Source organism: Ochotona princeps, chromosome 8, assembly GCF_030435755.1.
Source record: "Ochotona princeps isolate mOchPri1 chromosome 8, mOchPri1.hap1, whole genome shotgun sequence".
Taxonomy (NCBI): Eukaryota; Metazoa; Chordata; class Mammalia; order Lagomorpha; family Ochotonidae; genus Ochotona; species Ochotona princeps.
This window is the reverse complement of record NC_080839.1, coordinates 53,491,143-53,510,928: the sequence shown is the minus strand read 5'-3', so window position 1 is coordinate 53,510,928 and position 19,786 is coordinate 53,491,143. Positions and strand designations below refer to the sequence as shown.

Below are 19,786 nucleotides of genomic sequence, written 5' to 3'. Positions count from 1 at the left end.
TACAAAGTCTTTACATAAAAAGTTGAAAATACACTAGTTTTAGCTACATTTGCTTTATTTTCCCAAAGAGAGAACACTAATGAGCTGTGAAATGACCAAAATCTGGCAGCAGAAGGAAAAATAAAACATATTTATACATTATACATTCTGGATTATCAACTCTTGAATGATTAAGTGTGGAATATGTCTTTTGGGGGAAACAGATTTTAAAAACCCACTTTATGATTATGAAATTATTTTATCCATCATGTTAAATTTACAGATGATCCAAAGCCAAGTTTAACAAAATGCATTTTATAATGTACTACATAACCACATATACATATACCTTATTATCATCCTGGCCTTATTCCAGTATTTAATGAACTAGACAGAGTGGTCCAGGGATACTAAAACATAAAAACTGATCTTCCCATGGATCAGGAAATTAATTTTAAAGATAGAAACAATTACTCTGAGTTCAATTCACTCTTAATATATGTCATTAAATGTTTTTTGGTGCTTAAGTCCACCACTTGAAATTAAGGTTTTAAGGTTTTTCTGAAACCCCAAGAGTAAAATGTTAGTCTGTATCAACCCAGATGACTGCTGAAAAGCAAGGAAGTAGTGAGATCTAGACTGTGGTGTCTTACCTTGGAGTTGAAAACTCAGTATGGGAAAAAGATGCCTATTTAGGAATCAGTCTGGTCACTTTTACAACTGTGGGGTCTAGGCTAAAATTATCGTTACTTGCTCCCTAGAGATTTTATTAATGGATCATTGTAATGTCTTATTAAACAAGGCCAGCACTCATGGTCTTTTAGCCTAGGTGCTATAACATCTTAAATATTTGCCCTAAATTGAATCTGTTCTACAACTATACTAGAGGACTTCAAAGAGTTAACAGGAAATATGCATTACCTTCTAACTCCATTTTCCACAAACTTAAAAATATTATTTTCAAGTAGGTCTGATTTATCAGTGTTTTTTTCTTTTTTTTTTAAAGATTTATTTATTTGGAAGGCAAAGTTACAGCACGTCTCACACACACACACACACACACACACACACGCGCGCGCGCGCCTTCCATCAGCTGCTTCACTCCTCAAATGGCTGCGTATGGCTGCAAATGACTGGGCCAGGCCAAAGTGGAGGACTAGGAGCTTCTTGGGTCTTTCCCGCATGGGTCTGGAGCTCAGGCACCCAAGTTATCTTCTGCTGCTTTCTCAGAAGTGGATGAGGAATGGCACAGTTGGGGCTTGAATGGATACCCATATGTGATACTGACACTGAAGTGGAAGCATAACCCATGACACCACAGTGCCGGCCGCATCTACAAACAAGCCTCCTTGTATTTTTTTTTTACTGCATTTTAAATTGCTAAGATACTTCAGAAAAAGCGTATTTCGGGCCCGGCGGCGTAGCCTAGCGGCTAAAGTCCTTGCCTTGAAAGCCCCGGGATCCCATATGGGCGCCGGTTCTAATCCCGGCAGCTCCACTTCCCATCCAGCTCCCTGTTTGTGGCCTGGGAAAGTAGTCGAGGACGGCCCAAAGATTTGGGACGCTGCACACCCGCGTTGGAGACCCGGAAGAGGTTCCTGGTTCCTGGCATCGGATTGGCGCGTACCGGCCCGTTGCGGCTCACTTGGGGAGTGAAACATCAGATGGAAGATGATCTTCTCTGTCTCTCCTCCTCTCTGTATATCCGGCTTTCCAATAATAATAATAAAATCTTAAAAAAAAAAGAAAAAGCGTATTTCTGAAAGTTATTAACTTTTCTCTATCTCTGTGTCATTTGTGTCATCTTCATTTGTGTTCTGGCAAAGAAAACAAAAGCTACACATTTGTCTTGCAATTTATGAGAGGTCATGTATTTCCTCATGTTGAGCTGATTTGTAATGTTAGTTTTGAAGCAAAACCCTAATGTACAGTGACCAGAATTTTCTTATAGTCATGATGAGGTTTATGATTGTTTACATTGTTTCTTGGCCCAAGTAACATGAAGCAAGAAAAATGGTAGCATATAGAGAATTTATATTATGATTATTGGGTTGGGTTTCTTTCACTTATTTTTATTCGAAAGGTAGATTTATGGAAAGAAGTGACAGAGAGAAAGATCTTCCATCTGCTGGTTCACTCCCCAAATGGCTGCAATGACTAGAGCTGAGCTGATCTGAAGTCAAGAGCCAAGACACTTTTCTGGGTCTACCATGCAGGTGCAGGGTCCCCAGGCATTGGGCTGTCCTGCACAGCTTTTTCAGGCCATAAGCATGGAGCTGGATGGGAAGTGGAGCAGGTGGGACACAAACTGGCACCCATATGGGATACCAGCACTTGCAGGTAGAGGATTAGCCAATTGCATCATCATGCCCGTCGCTTTGTTTCTTACAGTTCCTAAAATCTAAGTTTTATGGACTTGGAATTCATCTTCCTTGGAGATATTATAATCAACTATAGATAGAGTCCAAGGCAAGGCCATAAAACCTAATATAGTAGGCGTGGCAGGATAAGTTGATTGAGAAACCGTATCTTGTTTTCTTGTTTGTTGGCTTATCATGGAAACCCAAGTATTTCCCCCTTTTCTTCTCTGGAGAGAGGGTTAGGATGTGGGGATTTCTTGATGTATAGATCCAAAGAAGAAAATGGCTTCACTTAAGGATAATTCGGACTTCTTGAGCTCAGAAGCAGGGAAGCAAGCAGGAGTCAGTTTCTGCAAATGCTGGTTACCTATGCCCACTCCATTGAGAGTGACAGCAAGGACATCTTGTCCTAGAATAAACAACGTGGTTAAGTTCATGGTAAGACTAGTCACACATATAAAAACAGATAGATACAGTTTTTCCCTGAGACTAGTATGAAATAAGAATGCCTTTTTTTACGTGTTTTTTTTTTTTTGAAACACAGATTTTATAGAGAAAGGAGAGACAGAGAGGTCTTCCATCTGCTGGTTCACTCCCCAAATGGCTGCAGTGAAAAGACTAAGCTGATCAGAAGCTGGGAGCCAGGAGCTGCTTCTGGGTCTCCCATATTGGTGGAGAGGCTCCAGGACATGCTTTCCCAGGCCATAAGCAGAGAGCTGGATTGGAAGTGGAACAGCTGGAACAGGAACCAGTGCCCATACGAGATGCCAGTGCCACAGAGCAGGAGACCACTGCACAGGCCCCATGAATGCTTTTATCATTATTATCTTGATGCCACATTGGACTAGACATCCTAGCCAGTAGAACACCAAAAAAAATTTAGTAAAGATGTTAAAAGAACTTAACGTTTCATTACATGACAATTATATGCTTTTAAGAGCAAATGGGGGCCCGGCACGATAGTGTAGTGGTTGAAGTCCTTGCCTTGCACGCGTTGGGATCCCATATGGGCACTGGTTCTAATCCCGGCAGCCCCACTTCCCATCCAGTGGCCTGGGAAAGCAGTGGAGAACAGCCCAAAGCCTTGGGACCCTGTACCCACATGGGAGACCTGGAAGAGCTCCTGGCATCCTGGCATTGGATTGGCTCAGTTCTGGCCTTTGCAGCCACTTGGGGAGTGAACCATTAGATGGTAGATCTTCTTCTCTGTCTCTCCTCCTCTCTGTATATCTGCCTTTCCAATTAAAAAAAAAAAAAGCAAATGGTTATAAGAAAACATGGAGTGAAATTTTTATGACCTTGTATTTTACCACATGATTTAACTAGTACGTAACGCGAAAAGTACAAGAAAAATTTGAAAGTTGGATTTCATGCATGTAACAAGTACTGCTCAGGGCAGGGGTTGAGCCCAGCAGTTACCATGCCCTTGGGAGCTCACGTTCATTAAGGGAGTGCCTGTGTCCAAGTTCCGGCTCCACTCCCAATGCCAGCTTCTACCTGCTGCCCACCCTGGGAGGCAGCAGGGCACAGCTCAAGTACATGGGTCCTTGCCCCCCATGTGGGAGACCTGAACTGAGTTACAAGGCAGGCCCAGCCATGGGCTGTCATGCTCATTTGGAGAATGAATTAGCAAATGCGAGACTTCAGTTTATCCAACTCTTATCTATAGCTGTACCTTTCAAGTAAATAAAAATATAATTAATAAAATATTTTAAAGAAAGTATTGCCATTCATAACTTTTTGTAAATGAAAAAACAAACCACATACCAGAAGAAAATATTTGCAAAATAATATCTGATGGATCACTTTTGTGTAAGTAATAAAGAATACTTACAACTCAGAATTCAAGCTAAAATAGCTAGTTTATAAAATGGTTAAAAAAAAATTAAAAGCTTCCTGGGTGACAGTGAGCAAATGCAAAGATGCTCCTGATTGTTAATCACCAGGGAAATGCAAATGAAAATTGCAACAAGAGACCTATATACACCCATTAGAATGACTAGTGTCAACAAGATTGAAATGTTAAATGTAAGCAAAGATTTGAACCACTGCAGCATTCATCTATAGCTATGGGAGTGCAAATGATAGACTTTGGAAAAGTTTGACAATTTCTTATGAATTAAGCAAATGCTTACCTTAAGAATTATTAATTCCAATTTTAGATATGTACTTAAGAAAAAGGAAGGGCCTGGTGGTGTGGCCTAGTGGCTAAAGTCCTCGCCTTGAATACACTGGGATCCCATATTGGCACCAATTCTAATCCCAGCAGCCACACTTCCCATCCAGATCCCTGTTTGTGGCCTGGGAAAGAAGTTGAGGATGGCCCACAGCCTTGGAAGCCTGCACCCACTCCTAGCTCTTGGCTCCTGGCTTTGGATTAGCTCAGCTTCGACCTTTGGAGACACTTAGAGAGTGAATTAGTGGATGGAAGATTTTCCTCTCTGTTTCTCCTCCTCTTTTTATATCTGCCTTTTATATCTGCCTTTTTTTAAAAAAGGATAAAACTGAAATGAACATTCAAACCATGAATTTGTGTGTACTTATGTTTTCGTTTACCTCTTTTTTAAATAAGGAATTTTTGTAACAAGGGTTACTGAGGACTTGAAACAACTGGAATTGAGGGTGTAAATTGGCGCAGCACTTTGGAAAACCAGCCGTGTCTAGGAAAGGTGGACAGGTGCGTAATCTATAGCCAAGCAATTCCAGTTCTGTTTGTAGTGACCAAGATTTGGAACGTGTATATCAAGAGTAGAGTGGATAAATAAATGATGGGAAATCTATTCAATGAAAATAAATGAGCTGCTGCTGTGTGAGACAGTATCAAGTCAGAGAAAGGATCTTCAAAAGGGCACATTTATTTAGAGTTCAACAACAGAAGATATGAAATTATCATGATAGACGTCAGGACTGTGCTTACCTGACAGAGGAAACACTTGTGTGCTTTTCTTCCTTGACCTGCATAGTAGTTACAGGAGTGTGTTCAGTTTCATTGTAATTTATGCCATCTTCTTCATGTATGTTATTTTCTACCTTAAAAATTGTAATTGTACCATCAACAGTCATGATATAGAGTATACTTTATAACCAAGTAAATTCAATTCATCTGAACTTGCCTCATGTAATGTCTTAAAAAGAGAATTACTTGTAATACAAAAGCATCTTTCATTTTATAACACAGCATATCAAATGTATGAAAGAAAAAGGATAAAACCAAAGCAGGTCTATTTTTCAATTTTGTAAATGTACCCTAAGGAAAGAAATAGCAGAAGCACAATGCTTGCTGTGTTTATTTTAATCATTATGTTTGCTAGTGAAATATTGAAATCATTTTAAATATAACCACTGGATCAAAATTTAATAAATTTTGAAATACCAACATAAGATAACATGCATTAAAAATAATGAATAGACGAGCTTATAAAAAGCACTAAGCATTTTTACAGGTATAATGTTAGAAAAATTCCAATGTAAGAGATCATGATTTCAAATATACAAAATGAATTGGTAGGTATTTGAACAAATTGAAAACTGTTATGTTGCAATGGTAAATTTACAGCTAGGTGAGGGTGGAGGATAATTCTGTGTTTGCTTATTATTTATTATTATTTGGATCATTAGAATTTTTGCCAGGACTAGAAACTAACAAACAAAAAAGATTTATGGAGCCATATGGCATAGCTTACACAATTAAAGGGGTTGATGAATGACCAAAAGAAAGGAAATGTAACCAGGAAGTACAAGATCTTACAGACAGTACTACCTGAGGGCAGTGTTATAGTACAGCAAATTACGCTCCAGCTTGGCAGGCCTGCATCCCATACAAGGGTGTAAGTTCAAGTCTTCACTACTCTGCTTCCGATTCAGCTCCCTACTAAAATGCCTGAGAAGCAGCAAACAAAGGTTCAAGCATACCTGAGTCTCTCTTTCTCTTTCTGGCTTTCAAATATATAAACCTTTTAAAAAGGGGAAGAGAAATGAAAGTTTCTTAGCTAACTTTCTAAGATTCTGTCCCTTAATGACCAGCTCTTGGTATCTTTTGTCCTTCTGTGCCTTCATTTAAAATCTAAATTATTGGGAGAGAAAATCTGATTATTCTTGATTGAGGCAAGTCTCCACCTTGTTCTTTGATAATTTCAGCAGAAGTAGGAAAGGCACTTTGCTGTAGGAGAGGGCTAGGACTGTGACCAGAAGAGCAGGGAGTCGAAGGATGCTGCATGGGTCAATACAGCAGTTCATCTCTTCAACAAATGGAGCATGACTACTTTGGTTCTTATTGAATGCTTATGTGCTTATTGTCAAAAAAATTCAGGAAAGTAAAAAGTATTGATGATGGATTTCTGTGTTATTTTTAGTTACTTATTTTCATTTGAGAGGCAGAAAGACAGTGTAGAGAGAAAGAGAGAGAGAAAGAGAAAGAGAGAGAAAGAGAGAGAGACCTAGATAGGATGTGTATTCTGTGGTTTTTTTTTGGTCCACTTCCAACATGCGGGTAATTGCTAGGGGCAAGCCAGGCCAAAGCCAGGAGCTGGGAAATCAGTCTTGGTCTCCCTTGTGGATGTGGAATGAGCCCAGTTATTTGAAACATCACCATTGTTTGCCAGGGTCTGCATTCACAGGAAGCTGAAGTCAGGAGCCAGAGCTCCTACATTCCAGGCAATTGTCTCTGAACTGCTAGGCCAGACCTCACATGGACAGATTTGTAGAGCCATTATTGGGGCACAAGACTTAAATATCTTGAAACTCTTGTTATATATGGCCAAAATGCCTTTCGGATACTTGCAATTCCCTAAAAACCCATTTCATCAAATTCTAGCTAGCCTGTTATTGTTACTGTTAGTAACTGTACCAATTTCTAAGTGAAAAAATAAACCTTCTTGGGTCTGGCGCAGTGGTCCAGTGGCTAAATCCTTGTCTTGCAAGTGCTGGGATCCCATGTGGACACTGGTTCATGTCTCAGCTGCACCACTTCCCATCCAGCTCCGTGCTTGTGGCCTGGGAAAGCAATCGGGGATGGTCCAAAGCCTTGGGACCCTGCAACTGTGTGGGAAACTCAGAGAAGCTTTTAGCTCCTGGCTTCCCATTGGATCAGCATCAGCTGTTGTGGCCACTTAGGGAGTGAATCAATAGACAGAATCTCTCTCTGTCTTTCTCTCTCTGTAAATCTGCCTTTCCAATAAAATTAACTAAATTTAAACTAAAAAGTACCTCCTTGTTTTCAGAATTACTTTTCATATAGTAAGTTTGAATGTTTTTCAAAATGTTTAGTGGCTACTGCTAAGAAATAAACATCTAGCAGGCCATAAATGCTTCCTGGTTATATTCTTGCATTCATCTCAAGCTTATTAAGTGCCTACTGTAAAAATAGGAAAAGGTCAGGGTTGGTGAGGTGGCATAGCAAGCTAATCTTTTACCTGCAGTACTGGCATCCTATATGGGTGCCGGTTTGTGTCCCAGCTGCTCCTTCCCATCCAAATCTCCCTGCTGATGGCCTCAGAAGGTGGTGGAGGATGGCTCAAGGCCTTGTGATCCTGCAACCCCGTGGAAGACCCAGTCTCCTGGCTCCCCGTTTTGGACCCGCTCATCTCTGGATATTGTGGCCATTTGAGGAGTGAGCCAGTGGGTGAACTATCTTTCTGTCTCTCCCACTCTCTCTTTCAAGTAAAAGAAATAAATCTAAAAAGAAAAAGAAAAAATAGGAAAGTATCCTCTTTCCCCCCAATTTTTTCACAGTCAAGTGAGTGAAACAGACAAGGAAGCAGTTAAATATATTCTTATCTAAGGAAATAGTTAAAAACAGAGTCCGGAAATGACTTGGTTGCTAAAGGACACTTCAAGTACTTTTCTAGAGCATCCAGAAGTAGGGAATGGGCGAGGTTGAAGGCTATCTGCTTCAACAAGTAGTTCCAGTTAAGTCTTACTGATCTACTCAGCTCTTTGTGAAGGTGCAACCTACTCCTGCAGGCAGTGGGAAAGCAAGGAAGAATTTTAAACAACTAGACGTGAGATGATCAGATCTGTGCTTTTGAAATCTCTCTTTGGCAAGAGTGTAAAAACAAACAAAAAAGCTAGAGAAGAGGAAGATGGGAGAGAGGACATTCAGACAGGAATAGACAGAAGTCAGCAGCTGTAGTTTAGGAAAGAGGCAAGGATCAGATCCACTCAGTGGAGTTCTGTGGGAGAAAGAGACTCCATCCACTTATTCACTCTCCCAAAGGACCCCCAATCAGGATGGGGAGAGGGGCTTGGCTGGAGCTGGGAGCCAGAAACTCAGTCTGGTTCTCCCTCCTGAGTGGGAGGAACTGAGGCATCACCACTGCCTCCTAGGTGTGTTTTGGCAGAAAGCTGAAGTCTGAAGCTAGAGTCAGTCATTGAACCTGACAGACTCCAAAACACCAAGAGTGTTTAACATTTCAGCCTTTTTAATATTGAAAAGAAAACAAATAACGCACAAAAAAAGCAAAAGCTCAGATGGATGTCTTAATGTGAGAGCCTAGTGAGATACAAATTAAGCCCCAGATTAGGGTAAGTGCCTAGGAGGTGAATGTCCTGTTGTACCACCTAGAGCCTTAGAATTAAAGAGTATATTCCTCTCATTCTGGAAGACCCGTGAGCGAACACTTTTAGCCAACAGCCATCATTAGGGATGGCCTTGGCTGAAGAGGACCATTGATCCAAAGTTACGCCTGCTTCCTGTGGAAGCCCACAGCCAAGGACTAATCAGAATAGGAAATATTAAAGCCTTTCTCTGTTCCCAGTTTGAAAGGTCACCCAACTGTGGAGCTCCTCAAAATTTAGCCAGTGGTAGCATTGAGACTGACTTCAGCTCGGCTGCTTTCTTTGCTCTTATTCCTTTCCTGACTTACCCTGTTTCTTCCTTTCTCATTCTATGTCTTTTCCTTCATGTCCCTTTTCTTCCCCTTCCTTCCACAGGTGTTGATCCCAGGAGCATTTCCTGACAACTCTGAGCATTCATCTCCAAATCTGCTTCCTAGGAAATTCATCTTGTGACACTCTCTTGGGAAGACTCCACCTGGAGACTTGGAGCACATGTATTCTCATGGCTGGCAGCCAAGAGGAGAAAAGGTGGTTCATGCTAAGTTTGTCCCTTCCAAATATTTAAGTCATGAGCCACTTATCTTGGCAGTAGCATGTTTAAATGTACAGAGAGATGCCAAGATTTGTAGCATATGTGTTTCTTCAACAAGTGAAAAACACAGGGATAACACTGAAGGAATTAAGAAATGATGATGCTGCAGTTTGTGACTTGGGTAACTAACTGAATGGGTAGTAGCACCATTTACTAGGATAAAAGAAAAAAAAAGCAAGTTTGGAGGAAACGAAGAGCTTAGTTAGAGGTGCTCTTAGGATGTCAAAGTACAGTTGTTCATTAGGCAATTAATGGTATGAATCTGGAGTTCAGGAATGGGATGCTCATCAGCATACAGAGTAATGACCAAGACCCCACAAGATTAACAGAAAAATACTAGGCAGAAGCCCATTTCCTTTTTAAAAAAATATTTTTCATTTCTTTGAAACTCAGAGTGAGGAAGATCTGGAGAGAGAAAAAATCTTTCATCCACTGGCTCACTCCCCAGATGACCTCAGTCGTTGAAGATGGGTCAGGCTGAAGCTAACAGCCTAGAATTCCTGTTTGGTTCCCCACATGGGTGGCAGGGGCCCGAGTATTTTGACCATCTGCTGCTGCTTTCCCAGGCTCAGTAATAGGCAACTGGACTGGGAGCAGAGCAAATGAGACTCCAGTCAGTACCAGAGGCATCCCAGGCAGTGTTTAACCTACCGTGCTACAACACCAGCCCTGAATTTACTCCTTGAAATGCCCCAGCAAACCACTTCCTGGCTCATGATGTAGCTGTTCCTCTGTGCCTTATTCATGTGGCCAGCATTCAACAGACATCAGATAATGGGGATGCCTGATGGTAAACTGCAAACATCCAAGCCAGGAGATGAGGTTGCACCATGAGAGTGACTACTCTCCTATCGGATGGCTAGATACCATCTGGGATGAATCAGGATGCAGGCCTGCTGAAGTATCAATGCAAGACTCAGTTCTCATTTGAAGATTCTTCCTCCTCCTCTTGTTTCCACTTCCTGTCATTTTCTTCCTCTTCCATTTACTGATAAAACTGACCAGAATCCTAGGAATAAATGATTTTCTTGACCTTCCTCTGTGCTCTCATCCAGGCCCTTTCCCTTGGTTCCTGATTGCCATTTTTTTTAAAGATTTATTTATTTTTATTACAAAGTCAGATATACAGAGAGAGGAGAGACAGAGAGGAAGATCTTCCGTCCGATGATTCACTCCCCAAGTGAGCCGCAATGGGCCGGTGCGCGCCGATCCGAAGCCAGGAGCCAGGAACCTCTTTCCAGGTCTCCCACGCGGGTGCAGGGTCCCAATGCATTGGACCATCCTCGACTGCTTTCCCAGGCCACAAGCAGGGAGCTGGATGGGAAGCGGAGCTGCCGGGATTAGAACCGGCGCCCATATGGGATCCCCGGGGCGTTCAAGGCGAGCACTTTGGCTACACCGCCGGGCTCCCTGATTGCCATTTAAAACCAAGAGAACCACAGTGAAGAGATTTTTGATTTATAAAAAATGATAAAATGCCCCAACAACCTGTCATTGATGTTTGCAGAGTTGAGATTCTACTACCTATCTAAGAGAACAAGGATATAATAAAAAAGATGATAAAAAACTTTGAGGATATTTTGGGAATGAATTTATGATTAGCAAAATACAAATTTTATTAGGAAGATTGAAGGTAGAGCTAAGGAAGCATCCAAGAAAATAGGGTATTGTGGGGGAAGTGGCAGGCAGAATTCTAAAAAAACCTTTATGGTCAATAAATAGTACTTCATGTAGATTCTATCCTTGTTCCTTTTATTATTATGCATACTTGGATGGTTTCTAGACTAGTTTTTATTTTTATTTAAATATGTATTTACTTTTGAGGGAGAGGAGAGAGATTCAGAGAGATCTGTCTTGCTGGCCACTCCCCACATGCTTCCAGTGGCTGTGGGTAGAGCAGGCCAAAGTGTGATTACCCCTTCTGTGGCAGGAACCCAAACACATGAGCCATCACCGCTGCTTCTCAGGAGCTACATTAGCAGAAAGCTGATGCCACGTGTTGGACACTGGTATTCTGAGTCTATCCTAACCACTAGGCTAGATACTGCTGGCTCATGAATCAGCTGGAAGTTCTTCGTAAGGAAAGGCCAGAGGTTTTATTAAACAGAAGGATAGAGCAGGTGGAAGAAACAGAGGAAAGAGTGAGAGGATAATTGATGGGTAGTCATCTCTGAAGGGGCTGGAAGCAGATGGGCTCACCTTAACAAGGAGGAAAAACAGGTAAGATGTAGAGACCCGCAAGGGATGGGTGACTGTAGGCAGAGGCAGTTAGACAGTTCTTTGACAATGGCTTCTATTTGCCCTGGAAAGTAGGGATACTGCCATCTGTTGAGGTGTAGGGGCTGAGTGAGGTGGTCGGGATGGGATGTTGGTAAGGAACTTTGTAGAATATGAAGGTTTTTTTTTTTTTTTTAATGAAAAAGCCTAAATGAAGGATGAGAAAAAAGAATCTGCTTTGGGAAATAAAGCCACTGGGAGAGTATAGGTGAGCTCAAGGCCTACACTAGCTGATAGTAGAAGGTCGATTGTCCAGTCCGAACCAAAGTGAGAGAGCACTGCAGCGGGGGAGATGAGCTGCTCTTGAAGGAAAAGGTGCCGGGTTGTTGTGAGATGAGAACTGTATAAAGAAAAAAATAGAAAAACATCCTCCCATGATGAGTCATAGGTCCCATTTTCATCAGCTCCCCAGGCCTGCTTATTTCCCTTTGGTGTTTACAGAGGGACATGTGATTCCCCAGGGGAAAGGTGAAGGGTGTAATAAGGAGGGGTGCAGAGAGCAAGTGGCAGCAGCCAGATCCAGAGCAAGGGGAGAGACTTAACCCCACCGAGAGCCGGCCCTCATGGCAAGAGCTTTCTTCATGGTTTAGCCCACAGACACTTGCTGAGGGGCTTAGACATGTGACCACCTTCACTGCTCTGTCTTCAGCTTCTAGAACAGAGCCTGACACAACATAGGTGCAAAATAAATATTTGGTGATGAATGGCATCCCCATTGCAGCTCTAGCCTTTTTTAGATGGTTGGCACACAGGCTCTCTTCTTTTGTTCTTCCCCTCTTTTAGAGAAAGTTTTCAGTGTTTGGGCCTGCTGTGGCCTTTCCAAAAGACAAATAGTCCTACTGCTGCTTCAAGGAGCCCACCACCCACCTGCTCTCAGAACTGCATCTTTTTGTTCTTGCTGGAAAGAGAGGCACAGCTTGCTTTACCAGAAACTTGCATAGGAAATGGTGCAATCTGGGCTGTTTTTCATCCTCCCTCAACCTCATTTCCTAAGTTAAAGCAAGAGAAATTTAAGGAATCTTAGGAATATGAAACTTCTCCAGAATGATCTTTATTGAGCTTGTGTTTGGAACCAGCTGAAATCCTGAAGGGCTGTCAAGCCAGCCAAGAATAAAAGAAAATGAGAAATAAATTAAACAATCCTCTCTGAAGTCTGAAAAAGATATCTAGAGCAGCTGCTATTTTTTTTTCCTTTTCCCAGAATGGTTTGCCTTTCCCCCAGTTTGTAATCATTGCAGGATTGTGTTAGATTATTTTAGGGTAGGAGGAGGGAGTTCAGGATTTTGGAAGGAGTGTGGTGTGGTTAAGTTGTGGCCTTGAAGCTTTGTAATGTACGCAGCTGTGGCACATATGCTCACTCCCTTTCCTGGTAGGATGCCACTGCCGTGTGAGGTCTGTATTCCTGGCCCTCTCTTCAGAGGTTTGTTCCCTGCTTCACCCCCTCCTTCCCAATTCAGTCTTTGCGGTTGGTGGATCATCTTAGCAGGATGAAGGACCATTTCATGAAGAGTGCAAGAAAGCAATGTGTGTATCTGCCAGATGGACAGGGAACACTGTGCTGCATTCAAAATATTTCAGCACCAGAGGCCCCAGCATGCCCCTGTGCTGTGAGCAGTGCACAAAGGCGGCAAGCATTCTCCCTGAACACTCCACCTCCCCTTCGCAGGGAACTGGATTGGCTGGTTACAAAGACACCAAGAAGATGGGAGGAGGCAATCTATAGAATGAGACTTGCTGGCCCTCTCATTCCTACCCCATTGTGAGGCTAACTACCCCCACAGCTGAGCTGTATATGAAAAAGGAACTCAAACTGACTTGCCCTTGGTCAGTCTAAGTAGATGTTAAGCCCAGACTAAAGCATGGAATTATTGTACCATGGCCTGGCTGAACGCATGCTTGGCTGAGTCATGCTCCACCAGGAATGCAGCTAGTCTGGAATGCAAAACGGGCCCAGATGCCTGACACAGAGCAGGAATTTATATAGGGGAAAGTCTTTTTCTAAGATAGCAAAAATCTACCTATAGTCATGAAAGCCAATACTGAGCTTAAAAACAAGTCAAATAACACAAATGCATAAACATTTTTCTTTCTTTTTAGAAATTTATTTGTTTGCCAACGTGCCAGAGAGACAAAGAAAGTGCTGGCAGGGGTGGGGCATGGGGGCCGGTTACTGTTCACTGGTTCACTTCCCAGTTGGTTCAAATAGCCAAGTCTGAGCCAGGGTGAAGGCAGTAGCCAGGACTCAATGTGGGTGACAGGGGCCCAAGTACTTGGACCACTCCCTGCTGATTTCCCAGGTACATTTAGCAGGGAGCTGGATGGGAAGAAAAGTAGCCAGGACTTGAACCGTGCCCTGATCTGGGATACTGACATCACAAGCAAAGTTGCTTAACTTGCTGTGCCACAACTTCAACTTTCTAAACGTCCTTTTTCTTCCTATCCCTCCTTTCATTTCCATTTCAGATTTCTCCTTAGGAGAAAAGATTTATTTCAATTTGGAGTGCATCTGCCTTTGCAGATATGTATATATCTATATTATTTATCTGTATTTCATCTGCATACATTGTATAGGTAAATATATACATATGTAGGTATGTATGTAACTGGCTAGCTAGCTGTCATCTGTCTATACTTTGTTTTGCTTTCACCTAAATGGAATCAGAGGGCGTGACTTATTCTTCAACTTCCTTATATATTTGTTTTTAGTTTAGCTGTGCCTCTTAGTATTCCTCTGTGTTGAGTATTCTCATTCTTTTTAGCATGCTTTTTCATGATTCAGATGCATCATTGTTGGCTTAACTGCCACTCCTTTTGATGACCCTCCAGGTTGCTATCCTGTCAGCTTGTACTAATACAAATAGAACAACAGAGGACAGCCTTATTTTGGCTGCTGCTTTTTTTTTTCCACTTATGCAAGTGTCTCTCTAGGGTGGATACCAAGTTTGGAAATCACTGCTTGAAAAGGTAGATGCATCCAAAATGTGGCATACTTCATGGTTTATTCTCCAAAAACCTCACCTGTTTGCTTACATGCTTGCCAATCTTTTTCATTTACAGCCAGTCCAGTGTATTAAAAAATCGTATCTGCCTTTCTATTTTTATTTGCATTTCCCCCAAAACTGACTGGTGAAACTGTATTTTTTTTTTCCAGATGTTTGGAATTACCTGTTCTTATACTTCATCTGTTTTCTGTTTTCTTGGCTCTCTCCTTAGGAATATATTGCTAGACAGATTATTAAACATGAGTGATGGCGAGGGGCCACAAACCACGGACCCTGCTTACCACTAGTACCTACCTAATATGATTCATTTGGAAGTTTAACTTGAGTTCAAAGTATCCTGATAAAACAGCAGCTCAACCAACACAGAATAAGCTAGTTTATAGCTGTGTGTGCACAGAGCCCCAGAGCAGGCAACACTCAGATGTCACAAACCAGTGCCAATCCTGAGTGTCACAGCCACGTCACTAGTCAATAACACTTATGCCTTACAAGATAAAAGCTGCAAACCGGGAAGACAGAGTGCCGCGTGCTCTCTTGACTGGCTGTTATGCTCTTCAAATATACTTTAATAAACTAGGCTTTCTGTCCTTACTTTCATTTCTCTGAACATTAAGTCATTACTCTAGCAGAAAAAAAAGAAAAAAGGGACAAACAAGCCACTGCGGATGACAGCATAAGGGCAATTTTTGTTGCTGTAAATGTTACACTTTCACCCTGTTTTTCTCTTGTTTACAGTTTCTTGACCAGAGTTAAAATTTGGTTATAGACTAATGTATTGGCTGTTTCCTTTACGACTTTTTGTATTTTGCATGTAGTTTCAGGTCTTTTCTCCCCTCAAGCTCATAAACATGGTCTCATTCTAACTATGAGTAAGAAAAAAATTTGAATGAGGCATTTTTGTGGTGGTCCAAGCCCACATTATAATTTGAGTTATTGCAGCGCCTCCTTTCTGGTCTCACTGCTTCTTTCATTGCTGCCTTTCCGACTGTTCTCAATACAGTAACCAATGTGATCCTTTTAAAACACGAGTCAAATAATGTCATTTCTCTGAATCAAATTATCCACTGGCTTTTCACGTTACTCCAAGTAAAACCCAATGTGACTGCAGTGGTGCCATATGTACCCTTGCACCTCAATACTTTTCTGGCCTCATTTCCTACTACCCTAATCCTGTTTTGTTTTTATTTTTTTGGCACATAGTAGGTCCTCAATAAATATTTGCAAAATTCATGAACTTGATTCCCATTTGTTTGGCAATGATATGGGAACATAAAATCTCTCATAAAATTGCTGGAAAGAGTGTAAGTTAGTAGAAACATTTGCAATTTCTAAATTTTTTAAAGATTTATTTGTTAGAAAGTCTGATATACAGAGGGGAGGAGATACAGAGAAGAAGATCTTCCATCCTATGATTCACTCCCAAAGAGGCCACAACAGCCGGAGCTGAGCCAATCCGAAGCCAGGAGCCCAAAACCTCTTCCTGGTCTCCCACGCAGGTACAGGGTGCCAAGGATTTGGGCTATCCTCAACAGCTTTCTCAGGCCCTAAGCAGGGAGCTGGATGGAAAGTGGGGCCGCTGGGATATGAACTGGCATCCATCTAAGATCCTGGCGCTTGCAAGGCAAGGACTTTAGCTGCTAGGTTACTGTGCCGAGTCCATAATTTCTGAATTCTTAGGATGAGCCTATTCCTTCTTTAGGCAGTTCCTCTTCTGGAAAGATTTTTGTTTTGTATGTGTCCAAATAGACTATGAAGCGTTTATTGCAGACATGTTTGTAGTAGGGGTGGGAGGGTGGAGGTGGGAAGGAATTAAGAAGAAATGATCATAGGACAGGGTATCCTAATGAAATACATATACAGTTTACTAATTGATGAATGACTTATCACTTTTGTAGAGTGTCTTTCATGATTTTGTCACAGGTTATTTTTTTAAAATTTTGACTTATTTTCCTTTGTTTTTGGAGTAAATTCTATTTTTTTGTTTGTGTTTCTGATTTTAATATACTACTGTTTTATTTAAAAGCTTTTCAATTTTGTTCCTGATTTTGAGCTTGATTTTCCAGCTTTTCTTTGTTTTGGATATGTGAGCTACAGTAGAATCATACAGTGAGTTGAACAGTACCATTTTCTCCTCATATTTATGGAATTGTTTCTACACAGTAGTTCTTGTATATCTTAGTTGAAAGTTTCATAAAAAAAACTCATTTGATTCTTCTGTTTATTGATGGGAATTATTTTTTGATTGATATCTGACCTCTCTCTATATACATATATATCTATGTACCTATATATTCAGAAACCCTGTTATTCTTGAGTTAATTTGGATCATTTGTGTTTCCTTATAAATATAATATTTCTATTACATCCATATGTCCAGATTTATTACTGTAAGATTTTTTTAAATAGTCTTTTCTTTAAAATTAAAAATTTTAAATAGGCATTTCTAAATTTTGCTGGAAGTCTTATATTCCTTTCTTCTTTTCCGTTATTTATGTAAATCTCTATTTCTCAATAAATCTTAATACAAGTTTATTAATTTTATTAGTTTTTCTAAGTGCTTGCGTTTGGTTTCGGTTTCACCTCCAGGGTGTTTCTTCTTAGTTACTTCTTTATTTGCATTTATATATGAACATTCTTTAGTTTCTTCAATTAGATGCTTAATTGTTACCAATATATTTTTCTTTACTTTAAAAAAATGATTTGTATTTGAAAGAGTTAGAGAAGGAGAGAAAGAGAGATTGAAAGAGAGAGAGAGAGTCAGAGTCTTCCATCCTCTAGTTCACTCCCCAAATGGACTCACTGGCTGGAGCACAGCTGATCCAAAGCTAAGAGCCAGGAGCCTCATCTGGGTCTCCCCATAGGTGCAGAGACACAAGGACTTGAACCATTCTCCGCTATTTTCCCTGGTTACCAGTAAGGAGCTAGATAAGAAGTGGGGCATCCAGGACATGAACTAGTGGCCACATAGGATGCCAGGCCTAGCCAGCCTAACCCATTATACCACAGTGCTAGTCCCATATTTTTCTTTACTAAAATAATTGAGCATATTCATTGCTAAGTACCCAGCACTGTCTTCCTACTAGACAACTCCTAGTAGGCTGCTGTTGAGGCTTCTCCATCATTGTACAGGTTTCTTACCTTAGTGTGCATATGTTTGCTCTGAGTTGATTTATCAATACAGTTGTCTGTAGAGTTCTATAGAGTTCATCCCACCCACTCTTCCTTCTTTTTCTTTTCTTTTTAAAAATTTCATCAATTATGTTTTTGATTCCAAGGATTTTAATTGTTTTTCATAACTATGCTTCATTTCTTTTTTCAAGAAATAACTGTATGTATATTATTATCTACTTAGTTCCCTTGAACTAAGACTCACTTCAAAGAAGTAATTGTTGGATATTCAGTTATCTTCTTTTTGTCTAGTGTAAATTCTTTACACCAATGCTTCTGGTTTTGGCTGTCCTTACTGTATCTGCTCCCTCCCTCCTCTTTCCCTCCTTCCCTAGCTTCTTCCCTTCTTCCTCTGCTTTCCTCACTGGCTTAGTCTTTAATAATAAACGGTGATAACTGCAAAACAGATTTTTTTCCCTGTCTCACTCTATGTTACTAAGGAGGAGTCTCTTTGTGTCTTGCCAGAACTTTAGGGATAAAGTTTGTGCTAATCTGGATAGGGGGTTCAGTCCAGAAGAGCTGAATTGATTTCTACATAAAGAGCAAGAAACTCTTCCAAAGTAAAAAGTATGTCTGAGCAGAGACCAAAAGGTGGAAGAGCAACCATCCGGGTGGCCCAGGTAAAGGGCAAGCACAATAAAATGCCTGTAGAGGAATGTGCATGGTGTGTACATGTGGTGGAGTCAACGAAAACATCTGCTGTGAGCCGGGGAGATGAGGCTATACAGAAAAGCTTTGTGTGTCAAGTTAAGAAATATTTTGGTGTGACAAAAACATTGCATGTAGTGGTAGGATCACTGCACTTTTTTTTAATGCTTATTTTTACTTACCTCAAAGGCAGTGCAACACAAAGGGGGAGAAAAAGAGAAAGACAGAGAGAGAGAATGAGGGAGGAATAGACAAAGAGAACTTCCAACCAAATGCCAACAACATTTGGGCCAGACATAAAGAGGTGGGCCAGACTGAAGCCAGGAGCCAAGAATTCAATTCAGGTCTTCCACAACAGTATCAGGGACCCATGTACTCAAGCCATCATCTGCTGCCTCCCAGATTGCACATTAGGAGGAAATGTGCTTGCAAGCGGAGGTGGGACTCTTTCCCAGACACTCCCGTTTGTGGGATGTGGTTATCCCAAGTTTTAGCTTAACTCACTGTGCCACAGCTCCCACCCCTATGCTTCTACCTGTGGATGGCATCTTTTACCAAAAGGGTTTGGGCTGCAGGTGTCTGATGAGGTTGTGGCTGCTACTCTGTGCTGCTTCCTTGGGGTTACTCGTGATGCTAATTGGAAGAGTACCCAAGGGGAGGGAGTGAAGGGGCAGCCCTTAGAGAGTGGGACTCCTGGGATAGTGAGAATGTTTGCCAAGTGAGGAGGCAGAATCTAGGTTTAGATCAGAGGAGCTAGCATCCCAGCTGAGTTGTCATGTCTAAAAGGAGTTTTGAAGATAAAAGTGGGAGCATGAGTGAAGTTGAGATCTCAGCCTCCTCATTTCACTGCTTCCCTACTTGTGAAATTCCTGTTGGTCTTTCAAGCTCATCTGAAATGCCAGCTTCTCTCTGAAGGCTTTCCTTTAGCTCTGGCTGCAAGGTTTATTTTCTCTTTGGAAACTTGTATTTTACAAGTGTTTTGTGGCTTTGCAGTCCCTTTAAGGTGTAAAATCTCTGAAGATGGGTTTGCTTCTCAGTATATCCTTGGGCACCCGAGATCACTCTGTACAGCTCTCTACTACAAAAATAATAGTTGAACTGAATCTGTACTTTCTCAGGAAAAGTACATCCTACAGGGTTTAATAAATATGAGTCTTAAATAATGAAATAGTTCCAGGAATTTGAATATTTCAAAGCTCCATCCA

At 41.2% G+C, this 19,786-nt stretch overlaps 1 long non-coding RNA gene across 2 annotated transcripts in view; it reads left to right on the top strand.

Annotated features, from left to right (window-relative positions):
• The window catches only part of LOC131481012 (uncharacterized), a 57,355-nt gene that overhangs the window by 13,309 nt on the left and 24,260 nt on the right, over positions 1 to 19,786 (top strand). The window lies entirely within an intron of this gene.